This window comes from Homarus americanus, unplaced genomic scaffold, assembly GCF_018991925.1.
Source record: "Homarus americanus isolate GMGI-L3 unplaced genomic scaffold, GMGI_Hamer_2.0 scaffold4060, whole genome shotgun sequence".
Classification (NCBI taxonomy): Eukaryota; Metazoa; Arthropoda; class Malacostraca; order Decapoda; family Nephropidae; genus Homarus; species Homarus americanus.
In genome coordinates, this window is record NW_024746161.1 from 11,377,483 (window position 1) to 11,393,543 (window position 16,061).

The 16,061-nt window shown below is 42.2% G+C and overlaps 1 protein-coding gene across 1 annotated transcript in view; it reads left to right on the forward strand.

The window, feature by feature from the left end:
- LOC121878922 (sodium-coupled monocarboxylate transporter 1-like) overlaps window positions 1–16,061 on the forward strand; it is a 53,793-nt gene that overhangs the window by 563 nt on the left and 37,169 nt on the right. The window lies entirely within an intron of this gene.

Consider the following 16,061-nt stretch of genomic DNA (forward strand, 5'->3'; position numbering starts at 1 on the left):
CACTACATTGTGTATTGTTTTACCTATATTGTGCACAGTTTCCATAACGTCGTGCACCAGTTTAATGACTGTGCACCATTTTATCTACTATGTGCACCATTTTATTTACATTGTGCACCGGCGGTATGTTGTGCATTGTTATATCTACATTGGGGTGAAACTATGGGCAAGTTTCTTTACGCCATTTGCCTCTGTCTACCCAGCAGTAATTGGGGGCCTAGATGTTAACCGATTTGTGGATCGCATTCCGGGATAATGGTTAGCCAGTGCAGTTGGCGAGTTGTCCGTCTTCTCGGACTATTCCTTAACATTCGGTCATGCAGCTCGTTAACTTAGGGTGTGGTTGTTGTGTTGGCGACAGCTTCTACACCTTAAGCAAATTCACGCCTATAGGTGGCCCTAGGGCCGGCCATCCTCGTTACACGAGGGGCAACCATCATTTACATTGTGCACGGATTTAAGTATATAGTGTATGTATACGATTTTTCAACTTATTTGTACACTTATGTACATCGTGCACTGTTTTAATGTTTATCATACATATTAAAACACTCGTGGGCTTAGTTATACCATGAGCTTATTTCAAGTATCGTTATGTTGTTTTTGTTGGTTCGCTTCATGTTGTGTTTAACTAGAGACAGATGAGGGTTAGGTCAGGTCAGGTCTGGTCTTGTTAGAGAACATTCAAAACCTAACCTTAATTCATAAATAAATTGTGACTTTTTTTTCCTGTAGCTATTTCCTGTTACTGTCGTGTTACGTCTGTTCCTTCATGTTTACCTTAGATAGAGTAACGCTGACGTGTCTGGGTGTGGGAACAGAGGTGCACGTATACATGGGAGAAAGTTCAGGGTTAGTCTGGAAGAGATTATAATTACCAGGAAACATCTCATTATCCCAACCCCTCTCCTCCCTTTTCCACACACACACACACACACACACACACACCTGGAAAAGAAGCGGGTGGCGATAATAAAAGAAAGAGAGATGGCTACCATGTTTAGCGGTTGTGTTAGGTTACAGTAGGTTTAAGGGATCACGTGATAATCTTCAGCAGGTAATAACTTTCCGTGACATTTTCAGAGTAGACAGAGTATACAAATTTCTTGCTGGAATCAAAGTTTGCCTGTACAATATAATAATGGCATCGATACATGGATGCTGAGTTGCGTGGAAAAAATTCTTGGATTTACCGGTATAATTAACCAGCTGTGTTGAAGAATCCCGGTGGGGACAAGGTTTGATGTGATCAAGGGGTTGAATTTCCCCCTTTGTTTGTGGGTTGTGACAACAATGACTCTACAATTATAGTATGTTCTTTTATGGAGCTGAATTCCTATTTGTTTTCTCTGAAGAGCAATGTAAAGATGAACTCTAACCACATATATTTTTTCATAAATTAAACATGTTTACTGTTACCATTAATCCGGTGACGCACTAAAACGGAAGAGAAACTCGTCATTTTCTCGTTACGTTATTGAAAAAGAAATCAATGAGAAAGTTAGGCAGTTTGATAAGAACATAAGAAAATAAGGAGTCTGCAATTGGCCTGTGCATGGCAGCTCCTGTCAAGTGTTACAATCACTCTCTGTCGTCCATGAATCTATCTAGCCTCCTTTTAAAAATTTCCACATACTACAATGTTGCTAAGCTTGTTCCACTCATCTACCACCCTATTTGTGAACCAGTTTCTTCCTATCTCCCTCCTAAATCTAAACTTATCTAGCTTAAATCCGTTGCTACGAGTCCTATCCTGCTCGGATATTATAAGAACTTTATCTATATCTCCTTTATTGATTCCTTTCACCCATTTAAGCACTTCTATCATATCTCCCCGCACTTTTCGTCTTTCTGGGGAATGCAAGTTTAGTTTTTTAATCTACCTTAATAGGGGAGGTTTCTAAGTCCCGGAATCATTTTCGACATTCTTCACTGCACCGACTCCAGTGAATTGACTAGCCCAAGATATAATTGCAATATGACCTCCGCACTCTTATAACTTACACGTCTAGATATAAATCCTAATACTCTGTTTGCCTAATTTTGAAAATTAACGCACTTTTTTCTAGGCCGAAGGTCCGGGCTTGCGAGTACCCCTGAGTCTCTCTCACAAGTCGACTTCTCTAGGTTGATGTTGGACGCTATTGTGTCCAGACTTCAGCTTCTTCGCTCAAAAAAGGTACACTAGATTTCGCTCCGATAAACAACAAGCCAGGCAGGACCCGTGAAAGACAAACGGATTAACCTTGAGTTTCTTGCGGCACTTGGAGACGAAGGGCTCAAGATAAGTGGTGTGTGTAGTATGTGTTTATACGATGTAGTACTGTATGTGTTGACACGCTATGACACTAGAGCTGTTGTGATATGCAGTAAAACAAGTGTTCATGGATGCTGGCTTCTTATACGCTGTTACGAGTTGGGGATTTAGAATATAGTTATACGTCTACCCAGATCCCAACAGGTAACAACAATAAAAAAAAAACAAAGACAATCGGACTATAAAAGGGTAGACAAAGGATGCGAGTTTTCGTTGTATATAATAGAGTACCATAAATCCCTTAACAAAATATTCAGCTTATAAATTACCCTTAACCAAACTTAACCTAAACATTAACAGTATATACATATTAATACAACATAAACAATTTTGAAGCAAGTGGACGTGGGGGAGGTAATACAAGATACATGTACTTAAGTGAGGAGCTGAGATGGCTGACGAGTAAGGCTGAGTATTGTAGAAGACGGTAGGTAGTCACTGCACGTAGGTTTAGAGGATAGATGATCCTATGGTCACTTCCCAGAGCCAAGTGCTCTCTCCTCGAATTGGAGCTGACAAAGAAGACCGAGGAGGTGACGCAACAACCAGGATAGGGAGAAGGGAAACCTCGGAGTGGTAACTAAGACGAGTCATACTCGTGTCTCGTCCCTAGATGGCGTTGCTCGTGGTGGTGGGTAGGTAGATCAGGACAATAGATGGCGTGGTTCGTAGTGCGGGGTGGAGGGGTTCGTAACACCCCCCCTCCAAAGACCTCCGTAGCGCTGGCGCGAAGGAGGTGATCAACTGGTGCGTCTGGAGAGTAGCTGCTGCATTTCCACTGGAGCTCGGGATAAGGAGTCTGCAATCAGGTTATCGACCCCCTTTATGTGCCGGACTTGTAGATTATAGGGCTGGGTGAGGAGAGCCCAACGGAGGATTCGCTGGTTGGAGGTCTTGTTGGTTTGGATGAACGTCAGTGGGTTATGGTCGGTGAAGACTAGGGTTGTTTGTGGGCAAGACTGGAGGTAACATTCAAACTTCTTTATTGCCAACACCAGAGCCAAGGCCTCCTTCTCTATGGTCGAGTAGTTGGTCTGATGTTTTTTCAACTTGGCGGAGTAATATGCCACAGGGTGAAGAACATCAGTGGTTGGGTCGGGTTGTAGGAGCACAGCCCCCACTCCGACACCACTAGCGTCGATTTGCAGATGGAAGGGCGAGGTGTAGTCAGGGGGGTGGACTACAGGCTTGGAGGCAAGGAAGGCTTTGAGGCGGTGGAAAGACTGGTCGCACCTCTGGTTCCAGATGTAAGGGACCGCAGAACTGGTAAGGTCTGTGAGGGGTCCAGCCACGCTGGAGAAGTTGCTGCAGAACCGACGGTAGTAGCCGCACATCCCCAGGAAGCGCATGAGTTCCTTCCTCGTCCTTGGAGTGGGAAAGGACAAGATGGCTCTAACGTTTGCGTCCTTGGGTCTCACCATACCATGCCCAACGATGTGTCCCAGGTAAGTCACTGAGGCCCGGCCAAAAGCAGATTTAGCCAGGTTTATGGTGAATCCAGTCTCTTGCAGTCGTGCAAACAGTATCTCAAAACGCACCAGATGTTCGTCCCAGCTGTCCGACACCACCACCAGGTCATCCCGGAAGTAGGCAGACGTCCACCTAGGTCTGAATTAGGAAGTTGATGGCCCTCTGGAGATATGGCCGGAGCATTAGAAAAGCCAAACGCCATAACCAAATATTGAAAAAAGACCAAATGGAGTTATAAATGCCGAGATTATTTTGGCCCTATCCGTGAGTCCCACTTGATAATATCCTTTCAATAAGTCCACCGTACTGATAAATTTGGCACAGCCTATGCTGTCTATTATATCTTCAATCAAAGGTAAAGGGTAGGAGTCTGAGACAGTGACCTGGTTCACTTTACGATAATCGGTACAGAAACGAAAGGTGCCATCGGGTTTTGGAATGAAGAGGCAAGGTGAAGCCCAGGGGGAGGTACTAGGCTCAGCTAAGTTATGTTTTAACAAAAAATCTACCTCCTTTTTCATAAATCTCTTTTTTTTGTGGATTTAGTCGATAGGCTGATTGCCTAATGGGTTGTACATCATCCGAGATTAGCTTAATATCATGTTTAAGTATATTGCAAAACCCTGGGAGGTCTGATGTAACTTTAGGAAATGTTGATAATAACTTAGTGAGATCTTTTGCTTGAGATGGATTCAGAACAGAAAAATACTCATCCAAGTTGTTGAGTATGTGACTGTTAGTAGGGTTTTCTTTAGGTAGAGGGAAGTCTAAATTCTCCAATAGGTCCATGTCATCTGTCTCCGGCTCCATACAATAAAACCAGTAATACAAGGTTGACTTATAATACCTCTGGGATGTCTTCCTCTGACTGCCTGGAATGGTAAAGTTTCATGAGATTAATGTAGCCAGACAAGTTGGCCGAATCTTTTCTGCGATCAGGAGTATGGACTATTCTATAGTTGAGGGAGGAATGATTTGCCTAGCAACTATAGGGACCAGTAAACTTGCTTTTAAGGGAGAGCCTGGAATGGGTAGAAAAGAGTAACACTTTGTCACCTGGAAAATGATCTTTTAACCCCGCTAATTTGGGTTGGGACTTCACCATTTTTTTCTTGGTTTTTTAAGTTTGACTGAGCAATGGTTCGGACTTCAGTTAATTTGTCCCGTAAAGTGTCAATGTATTGGGAAACTGTTGCGGGCTTAATAGATGGAGTGTCAAACCACTGCTCCTTTACTATTTTAAGGGGTCCCCTAATTTGTCTCCCATATAGTAATTCGAACGGGGAGAAACCCAATGACTCCTGGGGACATTCCCTGATGGCAAAAAGTAACAAGTCTATGCTTTCATCCCATTCCTTTTGGTGTTCTATACAGTATTTTTTTAGCATTGATTTGAAAGTTTGATGGAACCGTTCCAAGCAACCTTGGGATTGTGGGTGGTAAGCCGAAGATGTACAATGGTCCACACTGAGGTCTTTCATCACCTGTTTGAAAAGATTGCTCGTAAAATTGGTGCCCTGATCGGATTAGATCTCTTTAGGAATGCCCACTGAAGTGAAAAGGTGCAAAAGATGTTTGATTACATTTTTTGAAGTGATGCTTTTAAGGGGAAAAGCCTCAGGATAACGTGTACTGGTATCCATAACTGTGAGCAGGAATTGATTTCCTTCTTAGTCTTTGGTAATGGCCCACACAATCCACAACAATCTTTTCAAATGGTGTAGAAAATACTGGGATGGGCTTAATGGGAGCTGCTGGTATACTTTCATTTGGTTTTCCTACCATTTGACAAATATGACAAGATTTTAGGTACTTTGACACATCCTTCCTAAGTCCAGGCCAATAATAGTGTTGGAGGAGCTTTTATATGTTTTCAGGATTCCCAAATGTCCTGAAATACCATCATGGGCAAGGGCAATTAATGCTGGTCTGACTGAGGTGGGAATTACCACTTGATGTATTTCAGACCACGTGTCTAGATGGGCAAGCTCAGGGGGCCTATAAGCCCTCATCAAAACCCCTTCATGATAATAAAAACACGGAAGGGTGTTAAAATCTTTACCCTCAACTGCTGCATGATGAAGTTTAGTCAAAGATGGATCAGATTGTTGGGCTTTAACGAGCTCATCCTTACTAATAGTCTTATTGTACAGATCTTCTGTGGGTATGAAGATATTAGAGGTGGTTTTAGATGAAGAGGGCCCATTCCGCACACTCTGTGACCGGGTGACAGCACATGATGGGAAAAGATGAGGAATAGTTTCTTTAAGGTCAGTGGTGGAGTTGACAGGTAAGGGAGAGTCGACTGTCTTTATGTTAGGAACCACTAGATCTCCTACCAAGTCATTACCCAATAATAAATGAATGCCGCACACAGGCATTGGGTCTTTCCTTATGGCTATTTGCACTTCCCCAGTAATCAAGGGACATTGGGAGGTGCACTTTGGCTAAGAAGGATAGGAAGAATGGGATGAGAGATCGAGAATTTAGAACACTCTCATTAGTAAATACTGGTAGATATATCCAGGAATGACGTTAAACAGGAGGATAGAGTGTGCTGCGCCCGTATCACGTAGTATACGAATAGGGAAAGAACGAGACCCCTCTATGATTGAAATTTTTCCCTCATAGGTGAATGAAGAGAAGAGATCCTGATGGGGCCTTTCCACATTGGTGTTTGCTATTGGTTTGGATTTGGGATCCAGGGAACTACTTTTAGCAATTCGACACTTTGGGTGTTTACAATTCTGGATCGTATGGCCTGGGTTTTTACAGTAAGAACAAGTAAGCTTAGTTGCATCGGGGGGAGTAGGTGTGGGACCTTTCGACCTACCACTCACGTTCCCAAGGTTATCATCAGAGGAGGACCTAACATGTCCAGAAATCCGTTCTCCTACTGCCCAGTGACTCCTACAAAGCGTACGCATCAGCCAGCTCAGCAGCACGCCTAAATTAACCTCTCCACGCTCCTCCACATGCTTCAAGATGTGAAATAGTATCTTGCTCTTCCACTCCTCCAGGACTACAAATTTAACAAATCTACAAATGCTGGAGGTCTCTGTAACCTCTAACCGCCTTAAAAAACCTAAGCTTTCTTGAGCAAACTCAACAAAGGTGTGGGAAAATGGTTTAGTTGGTTACGAAACTTCTGCCGGTATCCATCTGGCGTGATAGCATAAGAGGTGAGGATATTCTTTTTTACGTTATCATAGTCATCAGTCTCTGGTCTAAGCAGTTATAAACTCTACGAGCCTTATACACATATAATTTGGAACTAACACTGACACCCACTTATGACTCCTTTGGCCACTCATTCTTCCAGCTGTTTTCTCAAAAGTCTAAATGACCCCGTCCATATCGGATTCATCAAACCCGGGAACAAGGGAAGAAGCAGTAGCAGGGTTAAAAGCAGCTAGTTTCTCTCTTAATGCCACTTCCTTTGATCTAAACTCCGATGTTAAGGTGACTTCTATCTCTCTTACCTGTAGTTCTTTCAGTCTAACCTCCTGCTCCAACTTGGCCCGTTCCATCATTTCCTCATGCTCCAACTTGGCCTGTTCGGACCTTCCCTCATGCTCCAACTTGTGCTCCAACTTGGCCTGTTCCAACTTGGCCTGTTCCAACTTTTCTTCATGCTGCAACTTGGCCTGTTCCGACCTTTCTTCAGGCTCCAACTTGGCCTGCTGCTCCAACTTGGCCTGTTCCAACTCGAGTTCTTTCATTTTGATTTGGAACTCGAACCTAGCTCGTTCTAGTTCCAAGGCGTCTATTCGTTGTGTTTTTTCTTGAGGGCTAGCCAGACCTGAAGCAACTTCTGAGTGAGGAGGGGTGGTGGATAGTGGTTGAAGTTTCTTGGACATAGGCGTTAATCTGTCAACAGCGGATTCTTTTAAAACTTCATGTTGAACCAGCACTTCAATCCATGATTTTTTAACATTTTCATACGAATCGGTGCTGCTGTGAAAATGGGATATTATAATAGTTGGCTATTTCTTTCCATTCTTTCTTCAGGATATTAACACGTAATTTAGCTACGGAAGGATTTTTCAATAAAATCCTGGAGATCAAACACCTAATTGGCCATTGTTAGAAAAATAGGATAAATTAACTAATGGTCCAAAAGATGAGATAAGTGGATAACCCTAGAAATATCACGACGGTGGATAACCAGAAAAGTCGAAACTAAGTTATACCTGGGAAATTACACTTATGATTATTGTTCCTTCTGAGAAGATCCTTAGATAAGGATAAGAGACTTGAAAGAGGTAGGGCGTATTACGGCATAAATATAAAGATCCGGATTAACAAACCTGATATACTTGAAAGAGGTAGGGCGTATTACGGCATTAATATAAAGATCCGGATTAACAACCCTGATAAATGGTATGATTGACCCTGAATGAGATAATGAGAAGAACAATAATTGAGGCTTTATAATTATGGGGTCCTGGTAGAGCGTGGCGTCCCAAGATATCACTTCACCGTAAACTAGTGACTATGGAACAACCTACTCTGGAGTGAGGGTACGGCATTAAACAGATCCGGATTCTTCCCAACACTCGATAAGACTTACTACACAACTGCCACGTGTAATAACAGGTAAGCCTTATGACACTTGGAACCTAATATCCTACGTCTGTCACTCTTACTATACGATAATACCAATATATGCACACACATATGACGGGAACTTTAAACCACCGTAAAGCAATTGTGAACAGAAGTGACTGGGAGGAATAATTAACACTGAGTAACAAGGGAGGGAAGGAATATGGTACTTAAGGTCGTGTCCTGTCACGGTCGCCATTTGTTACGAGTTGGAGGTTTAGAATATAGTTATACGTCTGCAGATCCCAACAGGTAACAACAATAAAAAAAAAAAAACAAAGACAATCGGACTATAAAAGGGTAGACAAAGGATGCGAGTTTTCGTTGTATATAATAGAGTACCATAAATCCCTTAACAAAATATTCAGCTTATAAATTACCCTTAACCAAACTTAACCTAAACATTAACAGTATATACATATTAATACAACATAAACAATTTTGAAGCAAGTGGACGTGGGGGAGGTAATACAAGATACATGTACTTAAGTGAGGAGCTGAGATGGCTGACGAGTAAGGCTGAGTATTGTAGAAGACGGTAGGTAGTCACTGCACGTAGGTTTAGAGGATAGATGATCCTGTGGTCACTTCCCAGAGCCAAGTGCCTCTCCTCGAATTGGAGCTGACAAAGAAGACTTTGAGGAGGTGACGCAACCCAGGATATGGAGAAGGGAAACCTCGGAGTGGTAACTAAGACGAGTCATACACGTGTCTCGTCCCTAGATGGCGTTGCTCGTGGTGCTGGGTAGGTAGATCAGGACAATAGATGGCGTGGTTCGTAGTGCGGGGTGGAGGGGTTCGTAACATACGCACTATTTTGTTTTTAGTTTCTCACGTAATCACCACTGCTGAACTGCCACTGGTGGTGCGAAGCGATAGCCACGTTGATTGCTCATGTTGATTATATACGTGTAAAAAATGTGACGGTAATTTACACTGACACGCTCTGGGGTACATGCGTCACAAACTATTAATATTTATATTTTCACGAAGACAAAAAGTTTTAAACTGAAACTAATTTCACGAATTCAGTTGCACCAGTCTGTGTGCGTGCGTGTTTTAAAGGGACAAAACGCGCCACCATTGTGGCTGTACATTATACTTGGTTGTTTCCGGACACGAGCACTGACCACGTACGATCTCAACTAAAGTGTGACATGAAAAATTTTGTGGGGTTGCATTTGATACAAAAGTAAAATTAAGCTTCAAATGCTCCCCGACATACTTAGACATTAATTATTCTACAGAAAAATAAAAAAATAGGCGTAACGCATTGTTATATACAGGCATGAATACATTTCCGATGTGAAATGCAAACAATGCTTTACAGTAAATTTTACGGGTGTTGTGCAATATTTCAAAGATGTTTTATCCGGTAGGTAAACCACAAAAATGCAATGGCAGCTTGACCTCTCTTGTCACACGCTCTTCCACCATGAAAATAGTTTCCTCAATGTCTTATTCAAATAAATTTCGGGATAGTGTTTCTAATTGGTCGATATTTAATGACATCTGTATTCCTGAAAAGTTATTTTGTGACCTCGGTTTTTTTCTGAGGAGGTTAATACGACATTAAAATTAATAACAAATTGGCTGCTTTAACTCTGCGTGTGGCATATATTTCCATTAATTCTGCCGTAATCTCTCTTTAAAACCGAGAATTGGCAGCAACAAACTTTATTAAATCCCACACCACATCTTCCTCGTCGCTGTAACCAATGCTGTGACGAGGGAGGGCTGTGGAAGTTAATATTCAGTTAGAGGCGTTCTGACGTCACCGCCTAAGGTCAAATAAACATGAATCTGGAAGGATGATGAATCACGTTGTGGGATGGGGGGGGGTAGTGAAGAACCCTTGGGTGTGTTGGGTTGTTTGTGTGTTGTTCATATTAATGTGTGTCAGACTTGTGGAGACAGGCAAATGTAGTACCCATATTCCAAAAGGGAGACAGAGCATCAGCGTCAAATTACCGGCCGATTAGTTTGACGTCAGCAAATAGCATCCGATCGCATTTATAAAACAAAATTAATCTACGACTCTCAACGTGGATTTACATATAGAAAATCTTGTCTAACAAACCTGCTGACGTTTTGTTTAGAAAAGTCTATGAGGTAGTAGATAATTACAAAAGCTGCGATGTTATTTACTTAGACTTTAGCAAACCATTTGACAGAGTTCCGCATCAGAGACTTCTGAGAAAAATTAAGGCTCAGTGGTATCGAAGGGAAAGTTTTAAATAGGATAAAATCATGGCTCGCCGATAGAACACAGAGGGTCAGCGTAGATGGTGTTAAATCTGAGTGGGGTCGTGTAACCAGTGGGGTTCCCCAGGGGTCAGTACTAGGCCCACTCTTGTTCATAATCTACATAAAGGATCTAGATACTGGGATCAGCAGTGACATAAGCAAGTTTGCATATGATAGACGTATTAAGTGGGTGAAATGAATCAATAAAGGAGATATACCTGTAGATAAAGCTCGTATAATATCCGAGCAGGATAGGACTCGTAGCAACGGATTTAAGTTGGATAAGTTTAGGTTTAGGAGGGAGATAGAAAGAAAGTGACTCACAAATAGGGTGGTAGATGAGTAAAACAAGCTTAGCATCTTTGTAGTAAGTGCTGAGACGCTGGAAAGTTTTAAAAGGAGGCTAGATAGATTCGTGGGCGGTAGAGGGTGGTTGTAACTCCCTACAAGAACTGCCATGCACATGCCAACCGGCCTATTGCAGACTCCTTATTTTCTTATGTTAGGTTTATGTCTGTATCCCTTTGACACGTGTTAGGTTAGGTTTATTTTTGTATCCCCTTGAAATGTGTTAAATTGGGTTTGTGTTTATCCTCTTGTTTTGTTTTAAGATTGTATTACATTTTCGAATGTTTTATCTCAGGTGTAATGCAACACTGCATAAATTGTTTACCAAAACCTTTGTTCCCGAAATATAACTTATGGTAAGGGAGAAGCGCCCGTAAGGTCAGCGATGAGATGGTCGGATGTTGTGGGAGACTGTATTCTCTCCAAGGCCATCATTACCTTCCTTCAGTGAGACTTCATAAAACAACACGAGACAAAGTGAACGTCACGTAAAGTAGGACCAGTCGGAATGAACATGATATACTGTATAGGAAATCCAAATAAATTAGAAGCGCCAGTAAACATAAAAGAGTGACTCAAAGGTTTTCACTGTGGCATTAAATATCACAGATTGTCGGAGTCCGTCATATTTGTTAAGTGGAAAAGGCTCTTATAGAACATTTGTCATTTCCTTCACACGAGCAGTAAACAAAGTGCAATGCCACTTGGACTTCCGTACATACCACAGTTCTCAGTAATTATTTTTAACACAAAGAACTGTGATTCGGTGTGAAGTATGTATACTACCAGGCAGCTTTTCAGTTTAATTCATCGTACGTTGCTTTTTGACGCCTTTAACTGTGTTTAGTTTTCAGTTTCGATTTTCAAAAAAAATTCGCAAGATTTTTTTAGAGTTACAGTGGCCAATTGGATAAAGTGTTCGCGTCCTCACATTAAGGAATCAATAAAGGAGATATAGATAAAGTTCTTATAATATCCGAGCAGGATAGGATTCGTAGCAACGGATTTAAGTTGGATAAGTTTAGGTTTAGGAGGGAGATGGGAAGGAACTGGTTCACAAATAGGGTGGTAGACGAGTGGAACAAGCTTAGCAGCTTTGCAGTAAGTGCTGGAACGCTGGAAAGTCTTAGAAGGAGGCTAGATAGATTCATGGATGATAGAGAGGGGTAGTTGGCCATGCACAGGCCAACCGACTCCTATTTTCTTATGTTTACGTCGCTAAATCGTATACCCTGAGCATCCTAGTCTACCTGCCAGTGAATGCATACCTTATTTTACTCTTGAGGAGGTGAAGACAACCGAAGACAGTGCCGGCCACGCTGCTGCCGTGTGTAACGACTTGGGGTTCAGTATAAAGATTGTGGTACTTATGAAATGGCATTTAGGTTGGTCTTGATAGAGCTGTCTCTCGACTGTGTTCCCAAATATTGCCCTTGACGCGAAGGAGTCTGGGGGAAGACCATGAAAACAGTGTTTGTAAGCGAGGTGATTTTAATTATTGGGTTGAAAAAGTGACAAGTGCGAATATTTTAGATATATTTGGTAATTACTATGAAGTGCAAAGAAACAGGATAAATCGCAGTGCAGTAATCCGTCAGAACTGCACACCTTAAGAAGATAGGAAGAATGTAAGACTGTTTGTTGACACGGGGATGAGTTTGGGGAGCTAACAGTAGGAACAGTTGTATTGACATAAGATATTCGTTGTGGGGAAGGAATGTAGGAGACAACTAAGACCTGCCGAACATGTGCTCTTTCTTTTACTTTGTCTTCATAAATATTTTTGCTGCATTCTACAACCACCAATTAATTACAACACATCCATAGAACAATACGGGCGGTCGGTTTCTTTTGCCTGTTTGTTATAAAGCCTCGAATCTCCCCATGTCGGCCTGTAATATGCACCTGGACTCGGCAAACACTCATCTGGTGGTGCAAACTGCAGAATACAAGCGATAGTGATTGCAGATGACTCGTGAGATGTTGGTGTTTGTGTACCGGGCTGAAGATTTGCCCCGAGGAAATTATGCAATATTATGATGTTGGCGTGTGCAGTAATAACTATCTGCATTACCTTGAGGTTTCTGGTACCCACTTGGAAGGTGCCTTGGTGTGTGTGTGTGTGTGCGTGCGTGCGTGCGTTTGGCAACATATAGGACTCCGCCATCACAGAGTAGGAGAGAGTCAACACGGTTTCACCTGTGTGTGTGTTACCAAACATCAACACAGTCCACCTCTCTCTCTTTACACCCGCCGACCCACCCCTCTTGTCTCCCGGCAAGGTCTGAGTCACACGTAGCCTATACCAGTGTGTGTGTTGCTAGATCCCACTGTAAGCTACCGGCGGATGTGTTGGATGGTAGTGGCTGTTGTGGCCTGGGATGGTGTACTGCATGGGTTACTACTGGTTGTTGAGATAAAAACTGTCTCTTTATACATGATACACCATTACCAAGTTATTAAGAGTAAAATGGAATGATGATGTTGATATTTATCGATGGTTGTTCATTGATATTCTGACGTACACACACACACACACACACACACACACACACACACACACACACACACACACACACTCACATGTCCACAATATATAAAAACATAAGAACATAAGAAAGTGGGATACTGCAGGAGGCCGACTGGCCCATACAGGGCAGATCCCTTTCACACCCATCCCAGCACTTCCATGTGCCTATCCAACTTCGTCTTGAAGCTCCCTAGCGTCCCCGATCCTACTATAGCACTCGGTAGCCTATTCCACATATCCACAACTCTATTACCAAACCAGTGCTTGCCTATATCCTTTCTGAATCGGAATTTATCTAATTTAGAGCCATTTGTTCTAGTTATTTCGTTATTACTGAGCTTCAGAACATCTTCCATTTTACCCTTGTTAATCCCACTTACCCACTTGTACACCTCTATCATATATCCCCTAACTCTACGCCTCTCTAATGAATGTAAGCCTAAGCTTTTCAGTCTTTCTTCATATGGAAGGTTTCTAATATTATGGACCATTTTTGTCATTTTTCTTTGTACTCTCTCCAAAGAATCTATGTCCATTCTATAATAAGGACACCAGAACTGAACCGCATAATCCATGTGTGGCCTCACTAATGCTAGGTAAAGTTTCAAGATAACGTCAGCAGTTCTGTTACTCACAGACCTAGATATGAACCCAAGAATCCTGTTTGCCTTGTTGCGAACGCTAATACATTGTTTTCTAGGTTTCAAAAGATACAGGAACCTTGCTCAACTGCTCAGACTTCCTGCTGCACCCATACCATTGTCGTTACTATACAGCGCGTGTGTAACTTGCATTTCCTAGAAAGACGAAGAGATATGATAGAAGTATTCAAGTGGGTGAAAGGAATCAATAAAGGGGATATAGATAAAGTTCTTATAATATCCGAGCAGGATAGGACTCGGAGCAACGGATTCAAGTTGGATAAGTTTAGGTTTAGGAGGGAGATAGGAAGAAACTGGTTCACAAATAGGGTGGTGGACGAGTGGAACAAGCTTAGCAACTTTGTAGTAAGTGCGGGAACTCTGGAAAGTTTCAAAAGGAGGCTAGATAGATTCATGGATGATAGAGAGTGGTAGTAACTCTCGACAGGAGCTGCCATGCACAGGCCAACCGGCCTATTGCAGACTCCTTATTTTCTTATGTTCTTATATTTAATAAGGAATCAAGCTACTAATCCCCTTATGAACCAGTGGACCTCACCCTTAATATTTTTAGATTAAGATTCGCTCCCCTCCTCCAGCCAATTTCACCTTAAGATTAACCACCCTAACACTATCTGGGGGTTAAGTTAGGTTAGATAATCTTTAAGGTGAAATAAGCTAGGGATAATCTTCAGGTGACCCTATAAATCCACTAAAAGCAGAGGGTTCATAAGTGAGAGTGGGAAGGTGTGGTGCAGGTCGTCCGCTAAACTTGACCCACATTAACAGGTATCTACCAGGAAGTGCTGCTGCCCACATCCTCACCCCAACACTTGTTGTGGGTACTTATTTCCTTCTCCTATATATTGACATCATTATATCTACTATACTAGTTCTGGGCTTTTAAGTAGAGTGTCATCTTTGATCAAGATCTACGTCCATCTGTTTGTTCTTTATTGAACATAGGAACATAAGAATGGAGGAAACTGCAGTGGGCCTATTGGCCCATACTGGGCAGTCCCATTTACACCCAACCCTTATTGCTCATATAAGCATCCAACCTATGTTTGAAGCTATCCAGCGTATTCGAGTTAATGATGATATTTGGTAACTTTTTCCATTCATCCACTACTCTGTTTCCAAACCAGTGTTTACCAATTTCGCGCCTAAATCTAAATTTGTCTAATTTAAAACCATTGTTACGAGTTCGCTCCTGGTTGGATAGTTTGAGTACCTTTGTAATCTCCCATTTGTTTAGCCCTGACTTCCACTTGTACACCTCTATCAGGTCGCCCCTCGCTCTACGTCTCTCGAGGGAGTGCAAATTAAGATGCCTTAACCTGTCTCTGTACTCAAGGTTCCTAATGCCCGGTATTAGTCTTGTTATGCTTCAGATTTTCTGAATACTTCATTTTCTTTCATGGTAAATGCACCGTGTGTCTTCATATGGCATTTAGTGTTTTGGGACATGTGATATGTCATTTCACCTCTCTGTGTGGGGGGGGAGAGGCGACCAAGTCCCCTCTTTTTCAGGATGTTATTGTCCCTATGGGGGTCTTCATAATTGACCATGACCTTGATTCAAACGTATGCTCCAGTGTGTCTCCCTAAGGTCATATAAGAACAAAAGAAAATAAGGAGTCTGCAATAGGCCGGTTGGCCTGTGCATGGCAGCTCCTGTCGAAAGTTACTACCACTCTCTATCATCCATGAATCTATGTAGCCTCCTTTTGAAACTTTCCAGAGTTCCCGCACTTACTACAAAGTTGCTAAGCTTGTTCCACTCGTCCACCACCCTATTTGTGAACCAGTTCCTTCCTATCTCCCTCCTAAACCTAAATTTGTCTAATCTTAGCAGGGTGGGGAGAAGGTTGTTTGTTCACCAGATCTCCTTAGTCAG